At 37.8% G+C, this 17,319-nt stretch overlaps 1 long non-coding RNA gene across 1 annotated transcript in view; it reads right to left on the minus strand.

Annotated features, from left to right (window-relative positions):
- LOC307195529 overlaps positions 1-17,319 on the minus strand; it is a 138,504-nt gene that overhangs the window by 53,512 nt on the left and 67,673 nt on the right. Inside the window, exons 3-4 of the long non-coding RNA XR_013830862.1 lie at positions 3,923-4,080; positions 2,780-2,938 (exon numbers count right to left, since the gene is read on the minus strand). This is a non-coding gene — a long non-coding RNA (uncharacterized lncRNA). The remainder of the gene's footprint in view (positions 1-2,779; positions 2,939-3,922; positions 4,081-17,319) is intronic.

Genomic DNA, 17,319 nt, shown 5'->3' on the forward strand with positions numbered 1-17,319 from the left:
GTAGTTCAGCATATAGAATAGTAAATAGGACTGTAAGAAATAAAGTGGGATGGTAAGTGGGAGCCAGAACCCCAATGACCAGAAAATTTGGACTTGATCCCGAGAACAATGGAAAATCCTTGAAAGTATTTAAAATCAAATGACATGACTAGATTCGTGTTTTGAACGGTCCTCTAGCTGCAGGGAAAAGAATGAGGAGGTAAACCTAGAGGAAGGTGTTGTCATCATCCAGTAGAGAGGGAATGATGCCCTGAACCTTGACCGTGAAAATGAAGTCCTGTGTGAACAGCTCAGCCATGGAATGAATCAACTACCTTTCCAATGGAATCTTAGTCTAAGTGGCAGAAAGTCTTCCACCTTGTGTTGGAAACAACTGCTATCACAGTGAATGGGAAAATAGGCTTCTGTGGAATGAGTCAGCTACAGCCTAAATTGACTAGATCTTTTCTCAAAATTTCCTAAGTTTTCTACTTATTGAAGCAGGATAGCAGACCACATGGATTAACTCCACATCTACCATGTTGTTTCAGTGTTGAGTCTTTGGGAAACTTAATCCCTCTATGTCTCAATCTTCTCATTTGCAACATAGGGGTAACAATAGTATCTATCCAGTGGTATGCTGGCAAATGTTTAACAACTGGCCCTTGGGGAAGAGGGTGGGGTGGGTAGCCATACTTTGTAGTGCTTACTGACTTCCATGGTGTAAATTATTCCACTATGGCAACTTTCAAACTACTACAACTTGATATCAACTAACTAACAAAATTCCTAAAAATTTAACTACTGGTTCTCATAAGCCAGTACAAATCTGCTCTGGCACATCTCTACTTACCTTATAAGACTATTGTTAGGACTGAAAGTTCAAATACATGTGAAGTACTTACTGTACTGCCTATATAGTACTGCCATATTGAGAGCTCAATTATGTTTATTATTATATTGGTTCTGATGATTTTCATCCTCAATTCTACTCATGATTATGTAAAAAAATAATCATTTGATTGCCTCATTTTCAAAATTATATTTTAGAAATTCCTCACGCTTTACAAATTTCTAAATAAACAATATTCATAAAATATCTCATTTCTTATGGTGTCCCAGAGTTACATAGTTTCATTCCAGTGAACTCTGGGAAGTTATTTCTGATTATTTATGAAAATTATTTCATTTTTCTCATTAGCTTTATTGAACTTAAATCAAGTTACCAGAGAAAATTCACAATGAAGTCTTTTGAGGTCTTTTTTGAACATGACCTTACACTGCAGATAATGTTTGTTATACTTCAGATAAAGTGCTATATCTATAGAAATTCATCTTGAAAAATAGTAAGTATTGCTAGTATACACTTAAAAATTAATTTCTAAAGTACAGATTCTTACTACCAAAAATGAGGTACAAGTCACTATCCTTCATCAAATCATTATAGTATATCTTTATGATTTTTAACTTTATTTTAAAAATCATTTTTATATAAAAGTAATATCACTGAGAAATTCATAACTTGGAAATTAGTGTGCACCAACAGATATAATGAAATTCAGAAATGGAAAGAAATTAGTTCCACTTACTCCTTTTTTATGACTAGTATCTTATATGAATAATCATTTCTAGGGTAGGACTTGTGAAACTAGCCAAAAGGTGGGAATTTGAGAGAGAACATCTTATACTAAAATAATATAATTGCTAAAATATGTTGCTAAAAGGCCTTGCTACAAAGCAGTTTTACCTGAAAACTAGGATACCTGGAACAACAGGAATGACTAAATTCATGAAGATATCATAATAGAAGGCTTGAAATCATGTGTCCTGAACCATCAAGAAGTTATGGTAGTGTGATAAAATTTTATCATGGGGTTCATGATCAAATATCTATCAAATTCAGATAAAAATATGTATCAAATATCTATCAAATTCATATTAAAAAATAGTGAAATACTAAAAAACTGATCCAGAATATAGATGTACTATGTTACCAATTTAAACACATAAATCTTTCACCTTAGATTTTAATTTGAGTCATTTGTTGCTATATTAGCTGATAAACACATCTTAAACATCAGTTTTTTACTTAGCTCATTTACCTTGACGATAGCTTAAAAATATTATTAGGCTCATACACACACACACACACACACAAATACTGACCAATAAAGTTTGCCTAATACCTCTTTATATTTACAAGCTTAATTCTTTCCCCACTGTGATATTTTTCTACGTTTGTTGTCATTATAATCTCCACACTCCCGCCTTGCTCTTAGTTTATTTCATGAATGATGGGAAAAATTAGTCTATATATTGAAGGTGCCATTACCACACATCAATGGCCAATAAAACCTCTAGGAAATAGAACCCACTCACCAGACTACAGTTAATCAGTGTTGTTTCAACGCTTATTTTTAGGACAAAAAGACAAATCACAAGAGACAGTGTGCAAAGAAGTATATTCAGTTTGACTGAATAGACTTGACTCACAGGGGTATAAACATGGAACAATTTTATTTTCCAATAACTTCTACGAATCTGATCTGTTAACCATCCCTCACCCCTTTTCTGCTGAATGGCAGTCATCTTTAGTGGCAGTTCAGTTTGATTCTATTCATTTTTTCTGTCACCTTTGGTTATTAGAAGTGTCATTCCAGCTCTTGAGACTCAGTCCTCTTCATTTTAAAACTAAGTATTACCATGATTGTTTAACCTCAGTCAACATTTTGCACTGTTTCCCAGAAGCACAGAAAAGTCATACATCTTTGCCATGCTGCCTCTGCACGCCTCGTCTTACCTTTGTCATCTGTTCCCAGGCCCTCTCTCTGTCTTGGCAGAGTCCAGCACGTCTGCTCAGTAACTTTCATACAGGAGACAACCGCCCACCAGGCCTTGAGTTAAAATAGGAGGGATGATGGTTAACCAGTCCCAGTTTTGTAAGAATGGTCTGTCTCTTCTGAAAACAAGAAGAAGAGAAGGACTGCTTTTAAAAAAATAAATAAATAAACACAGAAATAAAAGCCCGCTTTTAGAAAAGGCTGCTAAATCACTTTGGTTTCTCTGGCTCTAGGATCTCTCAAGAGTCACAAGCCAAGATGAAAGTTTGTTAAGAAATTTTCCCAGAAGTCCATATCTTTGCTCACAACCACATAATGTCTTCTCTGTAATTTCTGAAGGATCCTTATTCTCATTTAATGGAAAAATATTTTGCAACCTAGTGATAATAACATATTACAGGTAACTTTTTAGGCTATCTTGCAGTCAATACGTGTTCAGTTCTAAGATTGAGAGCAGTAAGTCTGAGGATATTTATTCAGTGTCCCCAGGCATCAAGGAGAGATTAAATACATTTTTATTAAAATGTATAATTAAAATCAAGATAACACAAAATCAAGAACAAAATTTAGTAAATGTTAAATTCAAAATGATGTTTGTTAATAACCATATTCCATATGTTCCAATTCATTGAAGCTTCACTGTATTATATTCTGCAGGGAATTAAAAAGCAACAGAAAGCACCATCTCTAAATGCCAAAACTTCCAATGCAATGCATAAGTATCCCCAGAGCATCCTTCTGAACAATTTAGGTTCATTGATTCTACTCAGATCCACCAAGGTGAGTTATTAAGAAAGAAGTAAACTAATGCTAGCAACCCTTTTTTCCAGTTCCACCTGAGAAAATAACTAGCTTTGTATATCTTAAGGAGCTAACTTGGTCTTATACTGTCATTGACTAGGGGTATGACAGGAGAGATAACAATTGTCAGAGGTAAAGTCTATATTTCGGGACGACTGGGAAGCATTTAGGATGGAGGTTGACACTTTGAGTGGGAGAAGATGAAGTTGAGGGCAATAAAAAAGTTTGAGCTTTTCCAAAAGTTGAGAAGAAGTCTGATTGCATGCAGAGGAGTGGAGTCATCCAAAGGCTTATTCACCCACCTATTGATGTTGGTAGGTTGATAATTAGAGAGCTCAAACAACAGGAGTCTAGAAGAGCCCCTCCTTAGGCATCTTTCTCTTATGTACAGTTTCAATATGGTCCCTTTAGAATGGTTGCTTCAGGGTAGCTGGACTTCTTACTATAAAAAGCACAAGTTCTGAAAGACAAAGGGAGAGAGAGAAAGAGGTTAAGCAGAAGGTATATGCCTTTTATGATCTAGCATGAAAACCCACACAGTGCCACTCTCAACCCATTCTAATAATTAGAAGGAATTAACTCATAGAAAAAGAGATCTGATTTGTGGTATCAGAGGTGGGGTTTGGGGGGAGGGGGAATTGGACGAATGCAGTCAAAGGATAGAAACTTCCAGTTATAAGATAAATAAGTACTGATACTAGGGATGTAATGTAAAGCACGATAAATATAATTATCACTGCTGTATGTTATATATGAAAGCTATTAAGGTTGGCCTACATTCCTACATTCATGAGGAGGGAAATTAGGCTCCAGTGTTTAATGGGAAAATGCCAAATAATTTACAGAAATGTTTTAAATTCTCTGCAGTGAAGAAGGAGGAGGAGGAGGAGGGAGAGGGAATGGAGGGGAGGGGGAAGAGGAGGAGATTTATTTTAGGAATATCACAATTTATGTCTATGTACATTCAAACCACAGGCTTAGAATTTTATTTGGCACAGGGAAAATTACCTTCATTATGTGTTTAATCATCATCTCTGTCAAAATAAAATACAAAATGGACACCAGAGTTGAAAAATTCCTTGAACACACAAAACCAGGTAAGTGAAACCTAATTTAGCTTATCCTGCAACATAAGCAAAATTTAATTTGTGTTGTTTCTTGTAAATGCCTCTGAAAATCATAAACAACACCTAAATTGTTTTCCAAAAATGACATAATCTTTTAGCCAATCCCGTCATTGGAAAAACCCTAATGCTACAACCAATCATTATAAAGATTAAACAGCTTCCATGTTTCCACTGTATAAGCTGTCCTAGAACAACATGCCTCTGTGCTTCATTCCACTAGTGGTTTGAATACTCCCAGTCAGGAACTGTTCTTCTATGCACAATAAACTCTGAAGATGTACAGCATAAAGTTGACTTACATACATCATGAAATATTACCACAGTAAGTTTACTGAATATCCACCATCCCATTTTGACACAAAATGAAAAGAAAAAAAAAATTTTTCCTTGTGATCAGAATTCTTAAGATTTACTCTCTTAATAGCTTTCTCATATATAACATACAGCAGTGATAATTATATTTATTGTGCTTTACATTACATCCCTAGAATCAGTACTTATTTATCTGATAACTGGAAGTTTCTATCTTTTGACTACCTTCGTCCAATTCCCCCTACTCCCAAACCCCACCTCTGGTACCACAAATCTGATCTCTTTTTCTATGAGTTAATTGTGTGCTTGTTTTTGAAGTGTAATTGACCTACAACATTATGTTAGTTCCTGTTATACAACATAGTGATTCAATATTTCAATACATTTCAAAATGATTAGTAGGGTAAATCTAGTTACCATCTCTCACCATATAAAAATATTACATAATTATTGACTACATTCCCCACACTGTACATTTCATCCCCATGGCTCATTTATTTTGTAACTGGAAGTCACTTAAATGTCCCTTACCTATTTCTCTCCTACCCCCACACTCCTCCCCTTTGGCAACCACTTTTTTGTTCTCTATATCTATGAGTCGGTTTCTGTTTTGTTATGTTTGTTCATTTGTTTTGTTTTTTAGATTCCACATATAAGTAAAATCATACAGGATTTGTCTTTCTCTGCCTGAGTTATTTCACTTCGCATAATACCCTCTAGGTCCATCCATGTTGTTGAAAATGGCAAGATTTCCATTCTTTTTCATGACTGGGCAATATTCCATTATACATATATATATATCACACCCTCTTTATCAATTAATATATAGATGAACACTTAGGTTGCTTCCATATCTTTGCTCTTGTAAATTATGCTGCAATGAACACAGGGGTGCATATATCTTTTCAAATTAGTGTTTTTGTTTTCTTTGGATAAATACTCAGGAGTGAAACTGCTGGATCACATGGTAGTTCTATTTTTAATTTTTTGAAGAATCCCCATACTGTTTTCCACAGTGGGTGCACCAATTTACAATCCCACCAACAGTGCATGAGGCTTCCTTTTTCTCCACATCCTTGCCAACACTTGTTATTTGTTATCTTTTTGATAATAGCCATTCTGACGGGTGTGAGGTGATATCTCATTGTGCTTTTGATTTGCATTTCCCTGATGATTAGTGACATTGAGGATCTTTTCATGTGTCTGCTGGCCATCTGTATGTCTTCTTTGGAAAATGGTCTATTCAGGCCTCTTCCCATTTTTTAATTGGTTGGTTGTTTTCTTTGGTGCTCAGTTGTTTGAGTTCTTTGTATACATTGGATATTAACACCTTATCGGCCTTACCATTTGCAAATATCTTCTCCATTCAGTAAGCAGCCTTTTCATTTTGTTAATAGTTTCATGCAAACAAGGGTTGTGACTATAAAGAGCAGTAAAGGGTGCTCATGGGAGCAGACTGGGATCTTAGCAGATTCAGGAGTCTGGGGTGATTTTGAGGCATGTGGGCCAAGGACAACACTCTGAGACACACAGATAAATAAAGACCAGTGGTCTCAAATGAGCCTCTCCCAGGCACACCAAGACCATTGATGGGTTCCGTTTGGCCATTGGTGTTCAAAAAGTATTGCATTCCTTCCTAATGTTCAACCACTGAAAATTTTCACATAAAAATCCATGTTCCTGACTTTTTTTTGAAAAATTAGAAAATGCAGTGATGCTAGGCTGTTAGCCTACATGGCTATAGTCAGCAGGAGCTGGGTGCTTAATGCCCCCTTTTGTGGATTCCAGGATGCACCCTCTTCCAGAGTTTCTCTCACGCTAAGCCTCAGAGTCAGTGCCATTCTATGAACTCATAAGCTGTTTGCTTTATCAACTTTCCCAAAAGTCCCCTGTGGATATTTGAGCTCCTGAACTTCATCTGACCTTCATGTATGACTGTCTTTCAGATAACAAAGCTTGAGGTGAGCTTGTGTGTCTCTCTGACTCATTTCCCTCATAAACTTGAAATTAACAGTCATTCTGAGGAAAGAGGATACTTTCTAGGTATTATCAGAGACGACATCAATAGTTTGAGTTATGTTTTATCTGTCCTCAGGGTAATGACACAAGGCACATTCAGTTTCTAAGTCCTACATTTGGGTCTCTCAGAACTAACATATCTTATTTATAAACCTGACCTTCCTACCTAACACAGAAATTATTATGCACCCTTTAAATTCACCTTTTGTAAAAACTTTTGACTGTGGCAAAATGCTTTGACTATTTTAAGTAATATACCTTCAAAACTTTAATCACTGTAACAATGTCTTTGGTAAATATAATCAAATTTTAATAATTTTACCTTTTAACCTATTTTAAATGCAGCACTTGCTCTTAAGTTTAGTACTTGATGGAATAATCCATTGCTTAATGTCCTGTTCAATTGTAAAACACTTGGATTTTTCCAGGTGGGCCTTGCTCTTTAATACATGAATTCTTCCACCCTCTAGATTCTCCAAAACATATGCTCTAGCTGTGAAAGACATGGAATATCATTTTTCTTTCACCTCAAACAGTTGGAGAATTATAGGGTCTAGCACAGGATTAATACTTCTGGTGGAGGTCATGCATGAAAATTAAAATACCATTTTTCATTGTGCTGTATTATACATTGCTACTGAAGCTGCAAAGAAGTTCTCATTACTTCTCTTCAAAAACACTATAAATTTTGTTAATGCAAGCATCCTGCTATGAATGCCAATGTACTATTTTATATTTTTACACTCTGAATTTTTCCCTTTCTAAAGGGCAAATGCTCAAGTATTGACCCTAAGTATCCTTTCTTTAGAAAACGGTCTATGTATATATAAGAACTAATCTCTAAAATATTTCTGTCCTCACTACTTTTACAAAAGTCGCTGATTAAGAAATGAGCTGAGGGGGCTTCCCTGGTGGCGCAGTGGTTGAGGGTCCACCTGCCGATGCAGGGGACACGGGTTCGTGCCCCGGTCCGGGAGGATCCCACGTGCCGCAGAGCGGCTGGGCCCGTGAGCCATGGCCACTGAGCTTGCGCGTCCGGAGCCTGTGCTCCGCAACGGGAGAGGCCACAGCAGTGAGAGGCCCGCGTACTGAGAAAAAAAAAAAAAAAAGAAAAAAAGAAATGAGCTGAGGACATCCACAGACATTCTAACTGGACTAAGTCATGGATCAGTGGCAATCTGCTTTGTGTACAACGTCACAGTCTCAGTTGATTGTGTCCAAGGACACTGAGTTGAAAATTTTAACCTGAATCCATAATGTTTACCTGCTAATTCTAAGAATGTCAAAGAATCTAGGTAAATACACTTAACAGTCTGTCTAAATTAAACCATTTAAATCTTTGACTTTAGTCTGTTTCACTCAGGGCCCCAAGAAAATAGAAGTCAACATTTTCATATCAATACAGGTTGGTAATTCCATATTTGCAAAGGACAGTTCCAAAAAAATTTTTGCAATTATTTTTCCTCATCCACATTAAGGATCTAAAGATTTGGGGTAAGAGAATGAGGTGCACTTTGAGTTCCACCATGGAGAAAAGGCAGGCTGGAGTGGGTTTTTTGCATCTCATGCCAAGAGAAAAGGCTCCATGAGACTATGAGAAAAGCTTGTATTGTGACCGTTGGAGCTGTGGGTCAGAGTAGACTGGTACCTACTCATGCATGAGGACCTAAAGGACAATCAACGCAGCTACTCAGAGAGGAACACTGGGATTAAGCTTTACTTTGTACCTTTGACAGGGACAAGGATAGATAAATGTTCCCCATGAACAAAATATGCTCACAGTATGATGAAATAATGCTCATATACATTGCTCTTCAAAAGGACCACCAACAGTGCAAGAGGGTTCCCTTTTCTCCACACCCTCTCCAGCATTTATTGTTTGTAGGTTTGTTGATGATAGCCATTCTGACCAGTGTGAGGTGATACTTCACTGCAGTTTTGGTTTGCATTTCTTAATAATTAGTGATGTTGAGCATCTTTTCATGTGTCTCTTGGGCATCTGTATGTCTTCTTTGGAGAAATGTCTATTTATGTCTTCTGCCCATTTTTTGATTGGGTTGTCATTTGTAGAGATGTGGATGGACTTAGAGTCTGTCATACAGAGTGAAGTAAGTCAGAGAAAGAGAAAGAGAAAAACAAATATCATATATTAATGCATATATGTGGAATCTAGAAAAAATGGTACTGCCCTATTTGCAGGGCAGGAATAGAGACACAGACGTAGAGAACAGACATATGGACACAGTGGGGGAAGGGGAGGGTGGGATGAATTGGGAGATTAGGTTTGACGTAAATAAATGACCATGTGTAAAATAGATAGCTAGTGGGAATCTGCTGTATAGCACAGGGAGCTCAGCTTGGTGTTCTGTGATGACCTAGATGGATAGGATGGGGGTTGGAGAGGGAGGTCCAAGAGGGAAGGGACATATGTATACAGGTAGCTGATTCACTTTATTGTATAGCAGAAACTAACACAACACTGTAAAGCAGTTATACTCCAATAAAAAAAAAAAGGACAACCTAGAATGGTAGAAAGAACTCAGAAGAAGGAAGCTTGGAATGGACCATAGCTTGCCTAGTGATAAAAAGATAGATATGTAATCTAACAGGACTCTATGGGGCCATCCCAGGACAGATGGCCCCCACCCCACCACAATGTCCTCTGCCTACCTCTTGTTTGTAGAAAAGCTTTAGTCTCCCAGGCCTTCCCTGAGTCACAGACGGCTAGCTGAAGAATGAACAATTGAAAGAATGTGGACATGTAGTAAAAAAAAAAAAATGGCAGTTGGACTAGGAGAACTAGTAACAATTTAATAGTAAATCAGCCATACAGCAGTCACAGAATCTTTAGTTCTTCCCTGAAGGACATAGATAACAGTGTGTGATGCACATGCCTGAGTCGCTTTACAGACACTAAAACCCCCACCAGATAGAAGAAGCTAACCACACGACGATAATGAGGCACAGCTGCCACAATGGCTGGAGCCTGAGGATTGATAATGTTAACCTCTGTGACACAGCCCTGTTACCTCCCTACCAACCAGAGAATTCTGCAGGAGCTGATCATGAATCCTGTGACTACCCTCCCTCACTTTGCCTTTAAAAACTCTTCCCTAAAAGAGGGAGTTTGGGGGGTTTGGGTCTTCTGAACATTAGCCACCTGTACTCCTTGCTTGGTGCCTGCAATAAATGCTACGCTTTCCTTCACCACAACCTGGTGTCAGTAGATTAGCTTTACGGTGTATGGGTGAGTGGACCCAAATTTAGTTCAGTAACAGATATTAAGAAAACAAAGAAACAGGCAGATGGAGACCCCCATGACTAGGGGACCTTAAAGCTAGAAATTCATATCAAGTTAGGAATCTCAAAGTGTCCTTTAATTAGAACATATTCCAAGCCCAGTGGTGCCAAGGCCAGACCATTTAGTCCTGGAAAATTCATAAATGTTTCACCCCTTACCTCTACTCCTTCTTTTCCCACTATTCTTCCTCCACCCATGTTTAAACCAAATAAGTCAGAAGCAGCCTTTTGAGTGGGAAAGACAGGTAGGCAAATGAAGGAGAAACTGTCTGATCTTTTCTACTTTGGGGCGGGGGGGTAGTCTTCAGAAGTCCCATGCTAGACAAGGAGAAAAGCCATAAAATTTTTTAAAAGCTATAAGCATTTGACCATTATTCTATACAGGACATAGTCATTACTAAATTAAAACCGATTTTTAAAATAAAGATCATAAAAATTTTTTGATCACCTAAAAATAACCAGAAATATCATGAGACATGCTAAGTTTCCCCTAAGTTGCTGAAAAACTAAGCAACTCTTCAAGGTGTGTTTGAACCACCAGAAAACTGAATTAAGATGATTAATGATTATTGCCACCACCCCAGCTTCTTCCAAAGTACAGTGACGACTGTCACCTGAAACACCTCCTCCTGGGACAATCATTCCTAAATATATGTCGTGGTTGGTGTTGGGAAAATTAATAAAGTAGTCTTGTTCAGGCTTCAGAGGCAGAAGCAGGCTTCTGATCAACCTGTGACCTTGCCTGGACTGCGCACCTTCTTGCACACCTAACAATTGCTACTAACAAGTCAAACGGCGCTTACAATAAGAAAGGGAGCGGGTCTTGGAATTTCTTGAGCCCTGGGGACCTGGGCAGTCCCCTGGGGTCTGGAAAGTCTTGTGACTCAAGATGAAATTAACAGCATTGTTACAACTGAACCAGAGCTGCATTTTTGTGCACAAACTGATAATATCAGTTTGTGGCCTGGAATTATAAGTGGAAGCCCCCAGAACTCCAATCTGAAGTCTCACCCATGGGGTGGATGCACCGCCTGGGACCCCGGGCTCCAGATTGCTGTTACTTGGGACTTTCCAACTGCTGTTTGGATCTGGACGTGGGTGCCGGCCCAATTTGGTGATGTATATCCTATTATGTTTCTCTAATATTCTTATTCCTTTCCTTCTAATGATTGTATATTAAAATTAAGCTAAATCACTTTTCATTAAAGAATTGATCAGAGCTGTTTATTTGTGTGAAACGAGTGGTTATTTTGCCAGCAAATCCAACGAACCTTAAAACCAAAAGCAGGCTTATGGCAAAACAGTTAGGATCAGCTGTGGGTGGCATTTCCTGTGTTGTGGCAATAGTCCAGCAGATAGACTTGTCAGATTTAGCAAATAAAATAAAGGACTACAGGTTAAATTTGAATTACAGAAAAGTAAGGAATACTTACTTTCAGTATAAGTGTATCCCAACCATAGCATGGGATATACTTATACCAAAAAAATCATATATTTATCTGAAAATCAAATTTAAGTGGTGTCTTGTACTTTTATCTGACAGGCTTAACAGGGCTTCTTGCAGTGACTGAAAAAGGCAAGGAACAGACTCCTGAAGGTCCCATCCTATTAAAAGTTGTGAGTGGTCAGGGTTAGGTGAGGTGTTTAGGAAAGGAGCAGAGATCAGAAAAGGGAAAAAATAGAAATGGGGGAAATCGTGAGAAACGGTTTAGGTAGATAAGACTTTCCCAAGATGTCAAAGGTAAATGTGGCATTATTTAAAACTTAACATTTCTTTAAAATAAAGAAGAGTAGTAAATGTTGGTGAAGCCCTGGAATGGTAAGACAATATTGACCTACATTTTCTAAAAAATTCCATTCTGTTTACAAAAAAATGGAAACAAAGGTTTTCATAGACCTTTGATAGATGGGCCCTGTCAGTATTCTGTTTTTCACTGTCTCTCAATGTCATGCTTACTCTTCCTTTTTTTCAAACTGTGAATTTTGTGTGACTAAAATTCAGCTTGTGATTCACTATAAGCTCTGTTTAATGTTTTTCTGCCATCTTATATAGACATCCATTCTCTCAAGATTTTGTTTAGCTCAATTAGTTAAATGTTTGGTCCTGTATACATCTCTTTTAACTTATCTTTATTGAACTTTATAAATTCACACTGCCATTTTGTAAATTACATTTTGTAAATTACATTTCTATTAAATAAGTAAATTTCTATTAAATAAACTTTTTCTGTTAAATAAGTAAATCCAGCAGGAAACAAACTTTCGATCAAATTCGAAATTTAATACTTAAATTGTGTCTTACTTTGATTTACATTCAAGAGCATATTTTTTATTCATGCACCTGTAAATCAACATTATGGAGACAGCTATGCAAGTGTAAGAACAACTGAATATGTATAAACAAAATTGTGTTCGTAAATATGTAGACTGAGGTAGTAAACACCTTGAACACCAGTTAGAAATCTGTCACTGATTATACATAAGGCAGAAAGCAAGCATCACATTTTTAGTAAATAGCTTAAGAATCTTGGAAATATCAGTGGTCCAAGTAAAGTTTGCATTCCATACTGATAGGTTGGATATAATCTTTGATTACAGATATAGAGACATGCATGCAGAATATAAATACACACAGTCATATTTACATGTTGTAAACTTGAAACAACTATTTTTCACACAGAGGGCTCTGAACAATCTATTATATAACTGAACTTTTAGAATATCATCCAAGAGCACTGTCCTTCTTATTCTGTCTTATTGGAAATAAAAACAAGTGGGGTTATCAGGTTAAATGTATTTTTAGTATACCTTTCAGTGACAATTAACAGCTTAATATGTTTTTGTCCCAGGATAACATCTTGGCATAGCTGATTCTGGTTTCAAAAGATTTTTTAAGCCTAATGGGCTAAAGATAGTCAAGCTCATGCCTGCACCCCCTGACTCGTGCTCAGGCCTGTCTCTACCAGCCAGAGTCGCTGGGCCCCTTATTTCAATTCAATGGTTTTTTTCACAAAGGACTTGAAAACCTCTAAGTCAACAGCATGGCTCAGCACCTCACAACACTGAATTGCTCATTTTCCCAAAGAAACATCAAAAAGACTCCTTTCTTTAAAGTATTTTATTAAAAAACAGTGATCATCTACAGTAAAGAATATCACAGTGAAATAATGAATATTCTCTTGTCAAAATCACAGAGCACTTTATATGTTTGAGGACAGAGAACAGTATGGAGGGGTGTACCCCAAGGGAGTATGAAGAGAGGGGCAAAGAAGATTCTTTATAACTTTATTTATTTTATTTTTGGCTGCACTGGGTCTTTGTTGCTGTGTGCAGGCTTTCTCTAGTTGCGGCGAGTGGGGGCTACTCTTCATAGCTGTGCGCGGCCTTCTCATTGCGGTGGCTTCTCTTGTTGCGAGGCATGAGCTCTAGGTGCGTGGGCTTCAGTACTTGCTGCACATGGGCTCAGTAGTTGTGGCTCGCCGGCTCTAGAGTGCAGGCTCAGTAGTTGTGGTGCCCGGGCTTAGTTGCTCCGAGGCATGTGGGATCTTCCTGGACAAGGGCTCGAACCCGTGTCCCCTGCATTGACAGGCAGATTCTTTTTTTTTTTTTTTTTTTTGCAGTATGTGGGCCTCTCACTGTTGTGGCCTCTCCCGTTGCGGAGCACAGGCTCCGGACGCGCAGGCTCAGCGGCCACGGCTCACGGGTCCAGCCGCTTCGCGGCATGTGGGATCCTCCCAGACCGGGGCACGAACCCGTGTCCCCTGCATCTGCAGGCGGACTCTCAACCACTGCGCCACCAGGGAAGCCTGACAGGCGGATTCTTAACCACTGTGCCACCAAGGAAGCCCAGAAAATTCTTAACTGTTTTTTAATGTATCTTTTGATTGTTTCATTCATTACAATCAGCATATTTTAATTTTAATTAAACAATTAATTAAGAAAATCATATGGAAATAAAGACAAGGTAAAATAAAAGGGGCAGGGAATTTTCTCAGCCTGTGTGTGAGTCCTCTCTTATGAGAAAATTTGAAAAGATTTGCAGAAACTCAGTGAAATACAAGATTTTCTCAATCAAATTACAGAAAAGACTTCTAGGGGAACTTGCTAGGGTAGCAAGGCTGAGGTATTTGGGCATCACTTCCTTGTATTGGTTATATTTCTAAATCTCAAAAATAATATTCAAAATCTTGAGAGAGTGTCCATGATGGAGGTGTAGGAAGACCCTGGGTTTACATCCTCTTATGGGCACACCAAAATTACAACCACTTACAGAGCAGCTATTGATAAGAATGACCTGAATTCTTGTAGAAAAAAATATTCCACAACTAAAGATATAAAGAAGGAACCACAATGAGATGAGTAAGAGGGACAGATATGCAGTATAGACAAGACACATAGCCCCAGGTGGGTAACCCACAAACAGGAGAATAATTACAGTTGCTGAGATTCTCCCCAAGGAGCAAGAGATCCAAGCCCCACATCCGGGTGCCCAGCTCTGGAATCCTGCATTGGGAAGATGAGCCCCCAGAACATTTGGCTTTGAAGGAAAAGCAGGGCTTACTTTTGGGAGATGCATAGGGCTGTAGGAAATAAAGACTAAACTCTTAAAGGGCACACACAAAATCTCACTCACTCCAAGACCCAGGGCAGAAGCAGTAATATGAAGAAAGCCTAGGTCTAGATCCAGAACAAATAATTTTAAATTTGTATGGAAACACAAAAGACCCTGAATAGCCCAAAGTATCCTGAGAAAGAAGAACAAAGCTAGAGGTATCACACTCCTTGATCAAGCTATACACAGCTACAGTAATCAAAACAGTATGCTATTTGAACAAAAACAGACACAATGGTCAATGGAACAGAATAGAGAGCCCAGAAATAAACCCAAGCACTTATGGTCAATTAATCTATGACAAAGGAGGCAAGAATATACAATGGGGAAAAGACAGCCTCTTTAATAAATGGTGTTGGGAAAACTGTACAGCCACATGCAAAAGAATCAAACTGGGCTACTTTCTGAAACCATATACAAAAATAAACTCAAAATGGATTAAACACTTAAATGTAAGATCTCAAACGATAAAAATTCTACAAGAAAACATAGGCAGTACACTCTCTGACATCAGTCTTAGCAATATTTTTTGGATATGTATCCCCAAGCAAGGGAAATAAAAGTAAAAATAAACAAAGTCAAACTAAAAAGCTTTTGCATAGCAAAGAAAGCTACCAAAAAAATGAAAAAGTCACCTACTGAATGGGAGAAGATATTTATAAATGATGTAACCGATAAGGGGTTAATATCCAAAATATACAAGGAAATCATACAACTCAACATCAAATAAACAAACAACCCAAATAAAGAAGGGGCAGAGGACCTGAAGAGACCTTTTTCCAGAGAAGACATATAGATGAAAAGGCACATGAAAAGATGGTCAACATCACTAATCATCAGGGAAATGAAAATCAAAACCATGAGAGGACTCCTCTGGTGGCGTAGTGGTTATGAATCCTCCTGCCAATGAAGGGGACATGGGTTCAAGCTCTGGTCCAGGAAGATCCCACATGCCGTGGAGCAACTAATCCCATGAGCCACAACTACTGAGCCTGTGCTCTAGAGCCCACGAGCCACAACTACTGAGCCCACGTGCCACAACTACTGAAGCCTGCATTGCCGAGAGCCCACTCTCCACAATGAGAGAAGCCACTGCAATGAGAAGCCCACACACTGCAACGAAGAGTATCCCCCACTCGCCACAACTAGAGAGAGCCCGTGTGCAGCAATGAAGACCCAATGCAGCCATAAATAAATATATAAATGTATTTTTTTTAAAAATCCAATCATGGTTTAAAAAAAAAAAAACACAATGAGATATCACCTCACACATGTCAGAATGGCTGTTACCAAAATGATAATAAACAACAAATGTTGGTGAAGAAATGGGGACCCTTGTGCACACTTGGGCTAATGTAAATTGGTGTAGCCATTGTGGAAAATAGTATGGCGGTTCCTCCAAAAATTAAAAGTAGAACTACCATAGGATCCAGCAATTCCACTTCTGGGTATTTGCCCAAAGAAAACAAAAACACTAATTGGAAAAAAAATATGTACCCCATGTTCATTGCAGGATTATTCACAATAGCCAAGATATGGAAACAACCTAATTGTTGATAGACTATAGATAGATCTATCTATAGATAGATATTGATAGATGAATGGGTAAAGAAAATATGGTATATATAATATTACTTAGCCATAAAAAACAATGAAATTTTACTACCTGTGAGAAAATGAATAGACCTAGAGGGCATTATGCTAAGTGAAGTATGTCAGACAGATAAAAACAAATACTATATGATTTTATTTCTATAAGAAATTTAAGAAACAAAACAAATGAAAAAATATAACAAACCAGAATCTGACTCATAGATACTAGAACAAATAGGTGGCTGCCAGAGGGGAGGAGGTTGAGGGGATGAATAAAATAGGTGAGGGAGATTAAGAGTTATGAACTTCCAGCTACAAATTAAATGAGCACAGGATGAAGTTTACAGAACATGGAATGTACTCAATATACTCTAATGGCTTTGTATGGTGACAGATAGTAACTAGGCTTATTGTGGTGATAATTTTGTAATATATAGAAATGTCAAATCACTATGTTGAGCACCAGGAAATAACATAGTTTGTAGGTCAATTATACTTCAAGAACAACAATAAAAACAAACTCACAGAAAAGGAGATCAGATTTGTGGTTATCAGAATTAGGGAGCTGGGGGAGGTGAATTGAATGAAGTTGATCGAAAGGTACAAACTTCAAGTTATAAGATAAATATCAATAAGTACTAGGCATGTAATATATTGGGTTGGCCAAAAAGTTCGTTCACGCAACATGTTACAGAAGAACCCAAATGAAATTTTTGGCCAACCCAATACAACATGA

Source organism: Stenella coeruleoalba, assembly GCF_951394435.1.
Source record: "Stenella coeruleoalba genome assembly, chromosome: 12".
Classification (NCBI taxonomy): domain Eukaryota; kingdom Metazoa; phylum Chordata; class Mammalia; order Artiodactyla; family Delphinidae; genus Stenella; species Stenella coeruleoalba.